This window comes from Harpegnathos saltator, unplaced genomic scaffold, assembly GCF_003227715.2.
Source record: "Harpegnathos saltator strain DR-91 unplaced genomic scaffold, Hsal_v8.6 scaffold491, whole genome shotgun sequence".
Lineage (NCBI taxonomy): Eukaryota > Metazoa > Arthropoda > Insecta > Hymenoptera > Formicidae > Harpegnathos > Harpegnathos saltator.
In genome coordinates, this window is record NW_020230306.1 from 757,167 (window position 1) to 772,500 (window position 15,334).

At 56.0% G+C, this 15,334-nt stretch overlaps 1 protein-coding gene across 2 annotated transcripts in view; it reads right to left on the bottom strand.

Annotated features, from left to right (window-relative positions):
- Positions 1 to 3,904: 3,904 nt before the first annotated feature.
- Positions 3,905 to 15,334, bottom strand: part of vvl (ventral veins lacking) — a 54,629-nt gene continuing 43,199 nt past the window's right edge. For both annotated transcript variants that reach the window (XM_025302471.1, XM_025302470.1), the window contains exons 2-3: positions 8,155 to 8,391; positions 3,905 to 4,083 (exon numbers count right to left, since the gene is read on the bottom strand). The gene's annotated coding sequence lies outside the window, so the exon portion shown is untranslated. The remainder of the gene's footprint in view (positions 4,084 to 8,154; positions 8,392 to 15,334) is intronic.

Here is a 15,334-nt window from a genome sequence, read left to right on the forward strand (position 1 = left end):
GGACAAAGGATTTGACACGCGCGATGAAACCGTCGTCGTTCCGAGCGCGAGGAGACCGACGCGACGGCGGGGAATCAAACCCGGGAAAATCGTTTACGACAGAATTTCGGAATCGCGAAGGGAGTTCGGGGGCCGTTCCAGCCGGTCGATATGACTCCAAGGGTTGTTTGGCAGATACACGTACACACAGGTACGTGTGCCCGGCGGTCCTCTCGCGCCAGCTCCCTCGGCTCTCTCGGAAAAGAGGTATATAGACGGCGCGTCGGTGGTGGTGGTGGTGGTGGTGGTGGCGGCGGCGGTGGTGGTGGCAGTGGCAGTGGTAGTAGCGGCGGCGGTGGCGGAGGCGGCGGTGCTGATGGTGGTGGTGCAGGAAGGGCTGGATTGGTAAACCGGTCACGTAATGCACGGCGATGAATGGACCCGCCGAGTCGAGCCCAAAGCCGGGAATTGGCTACTGGGCATACCACGACCACCTACCCCACTGCGTCAGCTTTAGCCACCCCACGGCAACGTAAAATTACAAAGAGGTGCTCAAACCTGAGCTATCTCGCGTATCCGCCGTCACGCGGACAGAGACGGGCCGCCGCGCCGCGGAAATTCCAAACGCGACGCATGTTTCGTCGGGAAGGAGCACGAGCGGGAGCAGGTGGTGGAGGAGGAGGAGGAGGAGGAGGAGGAGGAGGACCGGTGTTAGGCAATCGATCGGCATTGTGCCCCGCGAAGTGTACAGAACTACCCCGAATAATGGAACGGGCGTGTGGGTCATGCCCCCCCCCCTCCCCGCTGTGTGTAACGCCTGCTCGAAAATGTAATATCGTCGTTGCGCGGCAATTTGACGTGTATATTTTGTCGGAAACGCGTCCGCTGCGTCGAGTCTAGGGGAGATATCGCTCTCACACACACACACACACACACACACGCGCGCGCGCGCGCGCGTGATAAGGTAATTTATTCTAATTTCCGTGCCTGCAACTGAGTGCCTCGCGATTATTGTCGTCTAATATAATCGTCCACTTCCGTAAATTCCTTTGAAGAATCGCGAATGCGAATAATCGGGTATTTTCGAAGGACACATTAATGTTCGAGCAGCGATGTAAACTGGACAGGCCGAGCCACCCTTTGTGTAACGCGACGGTGTGATCATGGAAATTTGGCGGTGTATATTTTGCCGAAGATGCGCGCTTTGACGAGAATACCGGCCTTACACGTGCATGCGTGATAATTTATTATAATTCACAACGAAAACCGATCGTTGCTCGATCGGATCGATTACCGTCCGCTTTACCGTGACTTCTTCGTGAGAATGTCGATTCGGTGAAGCACTGTGCGGAAGAAACATTAATATTTAAGCTACGCTGTAAACGGTATTATTGCTGTGCAAACTAGCGTCGCCTGCCTCGCCGCGCCTCGTCGCGTCGACTTTAACCGCTCCCCGTTAAACGTAGAGTTGTGCATAGCGGTGCTCAAATCCGGCCTGTTCGCGCGCAAACGCGCGTGATTCGGGAAATCGGCGCGACTTTTTTCAGCCGAAAATCGAGAACACGTGTGTGTGCGTGTGTGTGTGTGTGTGTGTGTGTATGTGTGCTCCTCCTCCGACTTCGCCGCTCTCGGAGAAGGTGCCTCGGAGTGCTCGGGACGAGCAACACGAGACTGTATCGTGCGCGGGATCGCGCCAAGTCAGGCGTTTGATGTTGAAGGTGCCGCGATTGCGAATCCGACTACGTCAGCTGCAGCGAGCTCGCTTAAAATCATAAAAAAGACGCGAGACTCTCCCGCCACCGTCAGTGCGCTGAAGAACCGAACGTTGCGAAACAGCCGCGTGCGTGCGCACGGGCAAGCTGTAATTGCGCCTATATCTTACGTCTTGATTACAGCATGTCTTTTTTTCACGCGTCGACCGACGCGCGATGAACACGACGCGACGTCTCGCATGAAAAAGTGCCCCTGCCTACGTCAGGGAAGCGGCAGGGAAGCGACGAGAAGCAGCGCGATCCCGGGTAAATAATAAAAATCAGCAGATCTTACTTACGGCAGATTGATGGCGCCGACACGAGCGGACGCGGGCGACGGCTGACGAATTTGGACGTATGGAGATTCCGGAAGGTGTGCCGCGGGACGACGTTATTCGTAATCAGGATTCCATTTGCGGAATCCTCTCGGGTCTCTCTCGCTGCTCGTTGTCGTACCGTGGAGATCGTCCTCTCTCGGCTCTCTCTCTCTCTCTCTCGGACACGTCGGCAGATCGGGGCGCGTACCCCCCTATGCGCGCACTCGTGGACCCCCTTATGCAATCTAAAGCAAGCCTCTGATCTGCCATAAAGTCATTTCATAACCCATCCCAGGGGTTAAGTACCCTCGAGTCCCAAATCCCGAGTTAAGCACGAACCCACCGAACTTCAAACTTTCACGACACGACCTCTCGGCGCGCCTCTTTCCTTCCTCATTCCTCGTGGCTCGTCCTTCGCCCAGCCTCGGTGTTATCTTTCGACAATTAAAGCCGCGCGGGGGTGATGATACTCCGTCCGAAAAGTTGCCCGCTGAGCAACACGCTCGATTGTCTCCTTGCAACTCTCTCTCTCTCTCTCTCTCCCTCTCTCTCTCTCTCTCTCTCTCTCTCTCTCGCGGTCGGCGAGAGCCGCGAGATACCCGCGCGATAAGAGCCGAAGCACGCTCAATCGTCTCGGCGTTGTTCGCGCCGCTTGCTTCCCCCGCGGAGACGAAATTTTGCCGCGACAAACGGAATTTCCCTCGACAACAAAGTAGCCATCTTCACGCGCCGGACAATCGCGCAGGGCGCGATCTCGTCGCGCGAATAACGACGCGGCGCGTCCGCATCGTCGAACTTGGCAATTCGACGAGCGTGCCGCGTCTGAGATTTTCATCCGCAATTAATTCTCGTCGCCGACGCCCGACATTATTACGCGTAGCTCAAGCTAAATAAGACCGTGCATAAATTATAGGCCGCCTCGCGTTCTCGCAACGAGTTCTCGGCAGCTCGAGGCGAGGAAAAACGCGGTGACACTTGCGTCGGAATTAAAAAGTAAAAGCTCGTTATAAATCAAACCGCCTTGTCAGCGGGTGTGGCGGCTGGCCTTTAAGTCGCCACGGCGGAAAAGGGAGAGGCGACGGCGACGGCGTCGTCGTCGTCGTCGTCGTCGTCGTCGTCGTCGTCGTCGTCGACGTCGACGTCGACGTTGTCGTCGTTGCTGGAAGGGATAGGCGAAAACCCTTTCGTTAATTGCGCATCGCAGATGCCGGGCCGTTGCAGGCGCTCTTTACGAGCCACTCTTTCCTTCCCTCCTCCACCCTCCCCCCCCCCCTCGTGCACGGCAACGACCGTGGAAAAAGCTCGGCCTCTTTGTCCCGGGGAAAAGTTTGTGCCGTAAGCTGCCGAAAGTACCTTTAAAGCGATTACGACCGTGGCTCGTAATCGTAACACGATCCGTTTACCCCGCGTGGGAAAAAGAGGAATGAGAGAGAAGGAGGAGGAGGAGGAGAAGGAGGAGGAGGAAGAAGAGAATCAGACATGTCCGACAAATTCGGACGAAGACGCCGTCGCCAAAATTCCAAGCGACTTCGGCGGACTGTAATTAAACGCTGAGCCGCTGAGCCGTGCGACTCTCCAATGAGACTTGTTCGACGTTCCGACTCGCCGGGACGGTCTCGCAGTCTCGTCACGACTGCAATATTTCCTCTGCTTTTGGGCCTCGTTAGTTCCCCGCGACGACCCAATTTAACGTCGATTCGCGATCCGTTACGAGCTTTACCCCGATGATCGACGCGCTCGATCATGCCGCCGCCGCCGCGCCGCTCTCCGGCGCATTTCTCCCGGAGCGCTCGGGAAGAAGGCGAGGGAAAAGAGCGAGTACACACACACACACACACGCGCACACACGAGAGAGTATACATAAAATAATGTATTTATTATAATACCCCACTTCGCTACAGCGATTAACATTGATTTAACACAACTTATACCGTAATTCTATGTAATTATGTATTTCCACACTGACACGATGCCTGGCTGCGACTGGATTCTGGAACGATTGCTTGCAGGAGGACGATGCGAGACAACTCTGTAAGCTGCAACACAAAGGTAAACGTTCTTATTGGAGGGTGCCCCGTATTGTCTTCGCGGTCTCTGAGAAATATCTTATGCGAGAGCGATATCTGCTATGAAGGCTCTCAGATACGTTCAGTCTCTCGCTGAGAATTCTTTTCGACCAACGAAAGAGAGAGAGAGAAAGAGACAGCCTTGGAAACTGTTTATCCCTTCTTATCTGAAACAATTTTTCTCTCTGATTCGCATTGAAAGGAGGGGAAAAAAAAAAGCTCGACAAGAGGCCTGGAAGGCCTGTTTTTCCCTTGAAAAATTACTCGTGCTACCAGCGCGTCCTCGCGCGGCTCTAATTGACCCAAATGAATTCTTAACGATCGAAATACGCGAGAGACCGAAATATTGCGATGATTGCGATGTAGCTCGCTTTAAGTCATTACCGTCTCCGCGCGGAGGACGACGCGCGAATAAAAGCGTTCCGCGGGGCGCAAGATCGAGCGGTTGCGACGGGGCCCGACGTCGTCATCGGGGGGCCCAGGCCGGAGAGAGAACCGGAGGATATCTAAGGCGAGATCTCTTCCTCGCGGAGGAGGCTGCTGGTACGGCTGAGTGAGACAGAAAGAGAGAGAGAGAGAGAGAGAGAGAGAGAGAGAGAGGGGGAGAGAGAGAGAGAGAGAGAGAGTAGGTGGAGGAACCCCGGAGAAACGTTATTAATTGGCTACACGATAAAACAGTGTTAGTCCCCATTCGCTGTCCTTCGCCGGACCCCCCCTGGCTTCTTCTTAAGATATGGGGCCACGCGACTTCCTCGCGCACGTGTGCGCGAGTGCATGCGCGCGTGAGTGCGTGAGTGAATGCGTGCGTGCGTGCGTGCGTGCGTGCGTGCGTGCGTGCGTGTATCGCGAAGCTGGAGGTCCCGTGAGAATTACGAGGGAAAAGGAATCCCGAGGGCGCCGCCAGCGGACGGACAAGCCGTTTCCGGCGAAATGCCTCGCGCGCCGCGCGGGTATTTATTATAATACCCCACAATTCTCGATTCTCCTTCGCGTCTCGCTCGCGAAAACGCTCCCGGCGAGGGCGTCGCTCGGCTGTGTCGGATCGGCGCGTGCACGGATTCACGCGGCGTAATCGCGTAGTCGTAATCGAATATACGGAGGGACTCCGCCGAGCGCAGATTCGAGATTGCTTATCCGGGCGCGCGAAAATATCGGGCTGCTCTCGGCGAGCGATCGAGAAAAGCGGCGCGGCGGCGCGCGGCGCTTTCCGCGCGACCGAACGGACAACGCAATTATTCTCGCCGATCAATTTCAGACGGACTTTATCCCGACGGGATTTTAATCCGGGACTCTGCGTCAGCGGCGTGTCGCGCGAGAGATCGCGCAAGGATCGCTGCAACGATAACGCGGCTCTTCTCGCGGCGAGTTTCTACTGCGGGAAAATTTCCCAAGGATTTTCGCCCTGAGGGACAGCCCTGTGCGGGGGCGACGGGCGCGAATTACCGTCTGCGTGAGAAACGATACTCTTCTCGCGTCGTCCGGGCCGGCCGATCGCGCGCTACCACAGAGCGGAGAAAACACCTTCGCGAGGTATTAATTATTCGAGATTGCACTTCGAGTCGCGACGTGTGCCGCGCGCGCGCGCGCGATCTATCTTGAGGCCATCGCGATGCACGCCGAGCGATCGCCGGCGATCGTAGAAAACATCGGCGACATACCGCGGCAATTATCGAACGGAAACTGACGCATATCGCGATTCGCATATGCGTACATATTAGCTCGATTAACCATTTATTAAGCGGCTGACAGAAGCCGCTCCTGACGTAAAAAATACACCGGCGTGATCCAGATCAACGATAATATGACGATAAACGCTTCGCGTCGCCCTGAAATAACGTTGAGCGGGGGAGGAGAGCGAGAGAGCGAAGCAGGAGAGGCGAAGCAAGGATTATACGGCCAAGGATAAAGTTTACCGTCCGTTTTTCTTCTTTTTCTTTTCATTGCTCGTTTCCCATTTTTATTCGCTCGCCGGGGACGCGTCGCGCCGTTCTCGCCAGGCGAGATCTCTCGTTTACGTTCCCGATTTATTTGCGACCGTCGAATCGCGCGTCGCCGACGACCGCGCGATCGGATCTGATCGGATTCCTTCTAAACACGCCACTGTCGCTGACATCCTCGCTCGAATCCTGCGCCGCCGCAGTTGACGCGAATCGCCCAAGGAGCCGCGCAACATTAATCAATTTCACAATCCGCGCGCGCGCGCAAGCGTTAATTAGCGTTGACGCAGCGCGAATTCCGCATCCATCGTCGCTCCCGCGAATCCCGCCCGTGAAAGAAGCAACTCGAATCCGGCGGGAGGGAAAATCCGCGCCGCGCTGAGGGGCGAGAAGAAAACGGGGACTTCTGTACGCGCGCGCTCTCTTATCTACGCTTATTTACACGTCGTCGGCGCGTACATTGCGTATCGCGTGCGCGCGCATTTCGCGCTCGCCGCCGACGACGATCGGCCGACTCATCGATCAAAACGCTGTTCCTTTCGTTAACATTGTCGTTAACTAAGGAGCGCGACACGCGACACGCGAGTCACGCCAGAGATGCGAGCGCGGCGATATTACGCGATCCAGTTCGATTTCAATGTGGAGAGTGTTCGGCAGCGCAGGGGAGGGTGGAGGGGGGCGATAGTATACCGGTGGCGCATCTCGAGTGGGTATATCCTTGATCCGATTCGTTCTCTCCTTATCTGCGTGTATCTTTCCGCCCCTTATAGTCTCTTTGTCTGTCGTTGTCATTGATTTTTTCATCTCGTTCCCCGCTTGCAACACGCGCGCGTCTCTCTCTCTCTCTCTCTCTCTCTCTTTCTTTCTCATTCCCGCCCTTCCCCTCTTTCTTTTTCTCGTTTCTCGGTCTCTCCTTCCGTCCTTTCTTGCCGTCGTCGTCTCCGTCCTGCTTTTCCTTTTACATCGACAGTTCCTTCGCTTACATACACGCACACATACACACACACACACACACACACACACACACACACACATACACACGGTGCTGCCGATGGGGTACATATATCGCGTGTGTTTCGTACCCCTATCGTTCCTCCTCCTCCTCCTCTCCCTCTATTTCTTTGTGTATCCCTCTTCCCTTCCTCTCTCGCGTTTCTCTCCTTTTTTTCTTCTCCTTCCATATCGGCGCATGCATCCATGCGCTGTTGTTGCTGTTGCTGCTGCTGCTGCTGTTGTTGTTGTTGCTGTCCCGCTCATGGATGAGGGAGTGTGAGCATGAGCGCTATAGGCCATAAGGGCTAACAAGGCGATTACTCATGCCTCCCATAAGAAGAAGTTACAAGCAGGTTCGAAGGTTTATTGCGGCAAATGGCGAAATTTGTACCTTGCTAACGATTGGCCGTCTTTTTTACTCCTGCCACCCCCTTCCCCATCCCCCGCCCTCGCTCGTTCCATCTTTTTATCGTCGTGCATCCCCGGCGCGCTCGCACGACCCTCGTCGTCTCGGTGCATACAATTAACGCGCTCGACAACAGCGACTCGACGTGGAGACGCGTGACAACGGGCGCCGATAGATCGCGAAAAATCGGCCAGCGCTTCATCGTTACCGCCGCCGCCGAACGAGGTCCTCTTTGTGCGAGTTACTGAATATCTGCGAGTAACCGATGTAACGTTCGGACTGAAGTTAGCAACGGAAAAATCCAGACACGAACGTGCGCGAGAAAGTAGCGAGAAAAATGTGTCGAATTGGTCCCCCAGGGTGTAAAGATTGAATTTTTCTCTTCTCATCTTCCCTTCGCATGCATTTTTACGTCGAAACGGTTCCCCGGACTGTAAAAATTGAATCTTCCTCCTCGTCTCTCGCGACGTTTCGCGACATTTTAATGCCGAGATAATTCGCCCGACCGTAAGGATTTTCCTCTCGCCTTTCGCCATATTTTCGCAACATTTTAATGTCGGTGGTAGCCGCGAGCTGTAAAGCTCGAGGCTGTTTCTTTCTCCGTCTTTCACAAAATCACACACGCATATCGTGCGGAGTGTTGTTCGTCCGCATCGGCGGGAAAAATCCGCGAATTTCGCACAGAACGTCCAGAGAGTGGCTCACCTCAAATCCGACGACAATTGGGCCCGCCCGAGTATCCTGACTGCGCGCGATCGACGGACGACTCGTCCCGGACGTCCCGAAAATCCTCACGACCAATCCTTGACGGCTGGATGCTTCTTCGGGGGCCCCGGCTGAGTCCGGCTGAGCGGCGGCGGGCCGGGCTGGTGGGCCCATCGTCGAGTTCGGTGGGTCCGAAATGGGTCCGCGGGACGATCGGCGATCCGAGAGGGCAGGAAACTGCAATTTCGCAAAGTAGAGCCTTAGGTTGGGATCCGTCTTTATTCCGAGGTCAAATTCGCGGCTCACTTGCGTCGGGGGGCCTCTCTCTCCCCCCTCGCTCCTTCTCTCTCTCTCTCTCTCTCACTCGCTCACTCCCCCCGTATTCGGCCCCGTTCCTCCCCCCTATCGCCCTTTGAGACCCCGTCGGCCGGCCTACGGCAGCTCGAGAGCTCCGGCAAGCTCTAATTAGATTTTAAGTGAGAAATTGAGCCTGCCGGCAATTTTAAGGAAGCCGAACACACCGCCCTGATTAATATCATTATGCGCGCTCGCTTGTTACACCGTAGGGCCCACGAGATGGAATCCGCGGATATACAGGCGGCTCCAAAACTCCCTCGCGATGAAACACAGTCTAGCCTCGCGCGAGGATCCTCGAGCCGGCGAGATTAAGGGACGCGTTCTCCGGGGATCGTAATTTTCCGTAAGCTGCCGTCACTGCGGCGAATTAATGCCGCAGTGTGTTTTATTGCGCAAATATAGCCCGTGTAGTAGACGCGATTAACGGCGGACCGGCCGGCGCGGTCGGTATATTTCGGAGTGTCAGCCGACGCGCTGAGAGTAGTCCGTCTGTTCGTTCGTTCGTTCGTTTGTCCTGCTCGCCGCGAGCGAACGACAAACAAGTGCGACTCTTGGAGCGTGCTGTATCAGAACGTGCAACAGCTCTCTCGCGCGATCATCGAGATACAGCCGCGGCTCGTCCGTCCGAAGGACGAAAAGCGGAAGGAGGAAAGCAGCGGCGGAGGAAGAAGCGCCGAATAGCGAATCGCGCGAACGCGTAGGAAGGAAGATATTCGCCGCTGCGGGCGAATTTATTTTCGGCCGACCGCTCGCAGTGCCACGGGAGGAGGAATAACTCGTAGACGATCGTCATCGTCATGTAAATGCACCGGACAGGACAGCGTTCTCTCTTCCTTCACCTTGCTCTTTCCTCCCACTCTTGCGATGCGCATCGGCGCGATCGATACTTTTCGCGGGGGAAAATCGAGAACGCGAGTGGTAACGGCGATCCTTCAGCGTTGAAGCAACACGCACAGATGCAAGACAAGTTATATATGCGTAGGCAAGGAGCTGTTGATGACGCCGAGCGACGGCCGACATTTGCCGCTCTATCGCAATACGCGCTAACAGATAATGCGTGTCATGTAATCGCCCATAAAGTAATACACATAATCATCGGAATTAGATTAATTGTGCTACGAAGTGTATAATCGGACGATGAATTTTACAGAGGAAGCCGATGCCTCGCTGACGGGAATCGCCGCTGCTTTTTGTAATGGAATAGCAGTCCGTATTATTAGAGCGATTCAACGGTGGAATATTTTTACATAAATCTTCATCCTCTCTCTCGTCGCAACACGCCGGCGACGTGTGCGGCTGCGGGTCTATTACTGCTGAATGCCGATGACACCGTGTCGTTAGTGCAGGGCGATCAAAATCATTAGCCCCGGCGAGAGAGAGAGAGAGAGAGAGAGAGAGAGAGAGAGAGAGAGAGAGAGAGCCATCATTAGCACGGAATTAAACGGTTATTAAGGCGCGCGCGCGCGCGCGGAAAAATGTGATCTCGCGGGGCGAATAAATTAGAAGAGAAAATAGCCGCCGCGTTTACTATTAATCAACCGCCGTCGTCCGTGACGCCGTGTTCTGCAGTAGCGTCGCGCGAGCGTGCGCGAGCACGCGTTTTATATTGATTTCTGATTCAGTGCTTTGTTTACTCGCCATTTTGATAGCCGACCGCCGCAGGTTTAACGACACCGAAGTGTCGTGGCCGGCACACCGTTCGTGATTGGTGTCGCATAAATAAATGGATGCGGTACCTGCCGGTTTGTTACCTCCCGTTAATTAAGCCGGACCTCGGGAGAGAAAGAGAGAGTGAGGATGGGAGGGCCAGGGAAGGCCAGAGAGAGAGAGAGAGAGAGAGAGAGGGGGGGGGGAGGAAGTTTTGTTGACGTTCGCGTAATTCCAGCGTGCGAATTTCACCGAAATAATAATGTCCTAATGCAGAATTGCGCGCGCGCTCTCGCGGCCGCGATCTCGTTCTAGCCGCGCGTCATTAAAACTTGCCAACAGGCGGGCGGGGCCGAGGGGATGGATGGAATGATCGAAAATCTTGGGACAATCGAACGTTCCACCGCGACCGGCGCCGTCGTCGAAAACGACATTACCGAATGACAGGCAGCCGCCGGCGATTACGTAAATGCCATTACGGCGCGGGACGTCGTGCGTGCCTCCGGTTTATTTTGTAAAGAGAAACGCGCGCGCGATGAATAGCGGGCGGCTCTCTCTCGGCCCCGGTCTTCACCCTTCGGGACCGGCGCGCACGCTCGCGCGTTCATCGCGCTATTCATCAGCTGCGCTTTTACCACCGGCGTGACGTGCCGTGCCGTGGCTAATGGCAGCCTTTAAAAGCACCGGACAGCGACGATAATCCGCCGGCGAGTTCCACTCCACGGCGCGCGCACCACCCTCTCCCTCCCTCCCTCCCTCCCTCCCTCCCTCCTTCCACACGCACGTACGCATGATTTTCCCGAAATCTCACGCGGCCGTCGCGCGTGTCACCTGTCGCGAGCGCTCTTGCCTCGGGCACGCGAGCGCAAAAAATGTGTTATGCATGCAGGTAGCATAATTCTCTCAGTGACTCAGTGAGATTTGCCGCCCGACTCGGGTGATCCTCTCCGGGTTTCGGCTCGGCTCGGCTCGCGGCTCATCGGCGAGAACGCACTCGATCGGTCGATCGTCCGCTCGCGCGCCGCTCGCGCGCCGCCCGCGCGCGCTGCGCCTCCGCTTCCGCTCCTACCACGATCGTCGGCGCGCCCGCCGCCGCGTTGATTACCGTTGATTGCGCGCGGACCCGCATAATGACGCTGACGTGTGAAGTTGTGGTTCTTTAGAGCTCATAATGGATTTTCTGCGGGAAGCTCGAAGGCGCCGCGGCTTCCTGCATATTAAGGCCGTCACGCCGGTCCCGCTGCGAAAGCTTCGCTCTTTCCGTCGGTTGACTAGTTGCTTTGATGACACTCGATGGATCCCCTCCCCCCCCCTCCTCTCTCCTCCCTCATCCCCCCGCCGCGTTTATTTTTCGATTTATACCTGTCATCCTCCTCTGCTTGTATCTGTCGTTTTTCACTTCGCGCTTGTTCCACCGCCGCGACGACTGACTCTCGCACGACGTTTCGTCTCCGTGTACTTGATGTTTATATTACTTGTATTCGCGATATTTCGTCCTCTTCGTGTACTTTGTAACGTGAATTAATGAAGCGCGACGGTATTACACGGCGAGCCGGCGAGCGTGACGGCGCGTCAATCGACGTCTCGTTCGCGCAGAGAGCCATCTCGTCGCGAGATTCCTCGACGGTAATCGCGGCGTCGAGAGGAGCCGAGGTTTCAATATGAAATATCGCCAAAGTCTCCAAGTCCGCAGGCCGCGTTCCTCTCGCTTTTTCCTCGCTGCACTTTGACTCCGGACACGAGATCTCGTGCAGATTACGTGCAGGGGCGAATGAAGTTGTTAACGCGCAGCGGCCTTACAGCCTCGGCCCCGCCGAGTTCATGCGAATAAAGCGCGCGCGGGCAGTCATAAGAATATATTACACGTATGAAGGATTTATTACGTAGAAATAATTATATAATTTAACGCGTTCAATGGCGCATAAATTTCGCGTGACTCGGCGGGAAAGCCGCGCGGGAAAGAATTAGATATGCATAATTCCCTTATGTTATTACCGGCCGCCGTTGATTCATGTGCTACTAAACGCGCTAATTAGCCTGACGTATTGAGATTAAAGGGACCGGACGGGCGCTCTCAGCTGGCACGAATCTAATCGCGCGTTCGAAAATAACGGATAAACGGCCGGCGAGAGGAGCGGCGGCGGCGGCGGCGGCGGCCGCGACGGCTGCGCGTCGCGTAACGAGTAGTTTGTTTCTCGAACGCTGCTAAAAAATGAGCCGTGAGCTTGCCACTTAGCCGGCTTAATTAATGACCGAATTCATCATCGGGACGTTCCTACAATGAAAGGCGAAGGACCTCACCCTGCGAGCCATGGTCCGCTCGCAACCCTTTCCCCTCTCTCTCTCTCTCTCTCTCTCTCTCTCTCTCAACAACCAGCTTGATTTTCTCAAACGCGCTGCGCGCCGCAACACGTAGACAAAAACCGCGAAACGGCCGGCTGCTGGTCCGCTTTCCAAAACGAAGGTGTTCGCCGTCCTCGACTATAACGGTCGCTTCGCAGGACCGCTTCGGGCGAGGCTGAACTCGATTTCTAAACTGGATTTTGACAACGCCTCAGGAGGAACATCTCGAAGTGCGAGGATGAGGAGCGCGCGAGACGCCCCTAGACGCACCGACGTCATCGAACGCGAGTCGTCTCGGCTCGGAAGAACATTCGAGAGAGTCACTCGTGACGACTCCAACTGAACTCTGCTGATCCTTTACGGAGCTATTTCGGAGCTTACGGTACACTTTACGCACACGGGGAAGATATCGTGACAGATTCGCGACGAATTCGATCGAAATTGCTATATTTTCGTAGATTAGTTGTTGTTTGTTAATTTCTTCGGCAGTAATTCGCGATTTACAATTTATGGAAAGAAATATAATTTTAACCTTCGCGACCAAACGCTCGGAAGGTTAACCAACCAGACAGAGCTGAGGCGAGATAGAAAAAAGAGACCGTCGCGACGCGACTTCGCGCGGCCAAGCATCGCGCTGTTTGACGAGCGGTCGTCAGGGAAATCCCGAATTAGCGGGCTCCAGCGGGTGACGAGATTGAAGCGCGACGGGCTCGGTGTCGCGAGACACCGTCGCGTCGTCCTCGGTATCAAGTCATCAGAGCCGCGGGAAGCGCGTGCAGCGCCGGCCGCCCTCGTCCGATGATAAATGATACGTTGAAATGAAGCTGGTAGCACGGGGAACCGCGCCGCCGATGCGGCGTGAAACTTCCTCCCCGAGCTGCCTGGGGAAGAGGAGGTTACCGGACGGGCGGGAGGAGAGACAGAGCGAAGGGAAAAGGAGGAGAGAGCGAGAGCTCGTCCCGGTGTGTTCTGCGTCGTAGTGACCGGTAACCAAGCGGTGACCAGTGAGAGAATCCCAGAGAGCGACCAGTCTTGCAGAGTACCGAAGGCTAGAACTCCTAGGGAATCCAAGCAAAACCGGTCCAGTCAGATCCGGAGCACCCGCTGGTCAGTCCGGGCTGCCGACTATCCTCTACCTGATCTTCCTCTTCGTCTTCCTCTCTCTCTTCCTCTCCGAGAGTCGCTCTCTCGTTTCTTCCTCCTCCGTGTCGTGCTCGTTCTTTCTGTCTATTTGTCTCCCCCCCCCTCTCTCTCTCTCTCTCTCTCTCTCTCTCTCTTTCTTTCTCTCGACGGTGTCTCTACGCAGCGCCCGTAAAAGTGCGCCGGGCAAACGGAAAGAAAACCCGAGCACGCTCCGCAGCCTGTCGAAAATCGATATTTTGTGCAATTATTCGCACGACGACACCACTGTGGAGAATCGCCACAGCTTCCGTTGTAGCCGCCTCTCTCTCTCTCTCTCTCTCTCTCTCTCTCTCTCTCTCTCTCTCTCTCTCTCTCTCTCTCTCTCTCTCTCTCTCTCTGCCTGTCTGTTTCTCTCCTTTTTACTCTTTTCCACCGTCTTTCTCGAGGTCGAAAGAGCGAGGCGGATTCTCATTGTCGCAGCAGCGCGCGCTACATCTCTCTCTCTCTCTCTCTCTCTCTCTTTCCTCCCCTTGTCTCTCGGCGCTTCTTACGTAACGGAAAAATATTCGCAGAGAGGCGATCTTTGTAGTCCGCGAGAGGAACGTTTCAAAATACCAACGGTATGACGGATGCGGCTCGAACTCGCGCGGCGGCGATCAACTCTTCCTTTCACTCCGCGCCCGACGACGACAACGTCGGCGTCTCGCGTCACCGCGACGTGATATATATTTTCCGCTGGATACGCGTTTCCAAGCATTTTCCTCGGCGCGGTTTTCTCCCGCCGCGAGTTGCTACCGATACAGGCACCGACCGATTGGCCTCGTAGAGCAACCCTCGCTCTATTAACATGATCGAGTCGCGCTGGGGTCCAGTAGTGATCCTCGTGAAACGCCCGACGACGACGACGACGACGACGACGCGACGGTATGCGGTAACAACGTCGCGAGATGCCATCTCGATAGGAAGATAAAAAATCGAGCGTCGCGGATGTCGATGACGTGATTAGGATGGAACGTCGCCGCCGTCGTCGCCGTCGCCATCGTTAGCTCACGCCCGTGACGAATCACCCTGTGGACTATGCGGAGGACGTTCTCTCTCTCTCCCTCCCTTCCCCTCTCTCTCTCCCTCTCTCGCTCACTCGCTCGTTCGCCCTGCTGTCTACCTCGTCTCACGTCCAAGGCTCTTCCGACGCTCGGTGGTGCGCGCGCGACAAAAGGAACGACCGGTGCGCGCAAGTAAGGGTGGCTCGTGACCTCCGGGGGGGGGGAGGGCGGCCGTCGCTGGCACGATCGATCCCGCGATCGATCGGTCATCATTAGGCACGAAAGTGGAAAAGCGCGCGGCACGCAGCGCGCAGGGCGCGCTGGCGAAAGCGAGTGCGACTTTCCCGGTTCTGCCGGCGCCCCGTCGCCGCCGCGGCCGCGGCCGCGGAGCGTGGCGATGCTCCGATGGCGAAAGCGGCCGTTGATTGCTTTTATTGTTTCAAAGTCGGCGCTCGGGTCTTCATTAGGAGCGCGCGTGTTGGCGGCTTCGGGGACGAGCCCGGCGACAAACGCGACGCGAGTATAATACGAGGCGCAACCAGGCGAGCGCGTAGGTAGTCGACGATCGGCGCGCTCTCGACGCATTCCCGGCGGCCACAACGCGATATTAAACCGAACTCGCGCTAAATTAAGGGCGAGCTCTGGGGCGCGGTGCTAAGTTGTCGCGA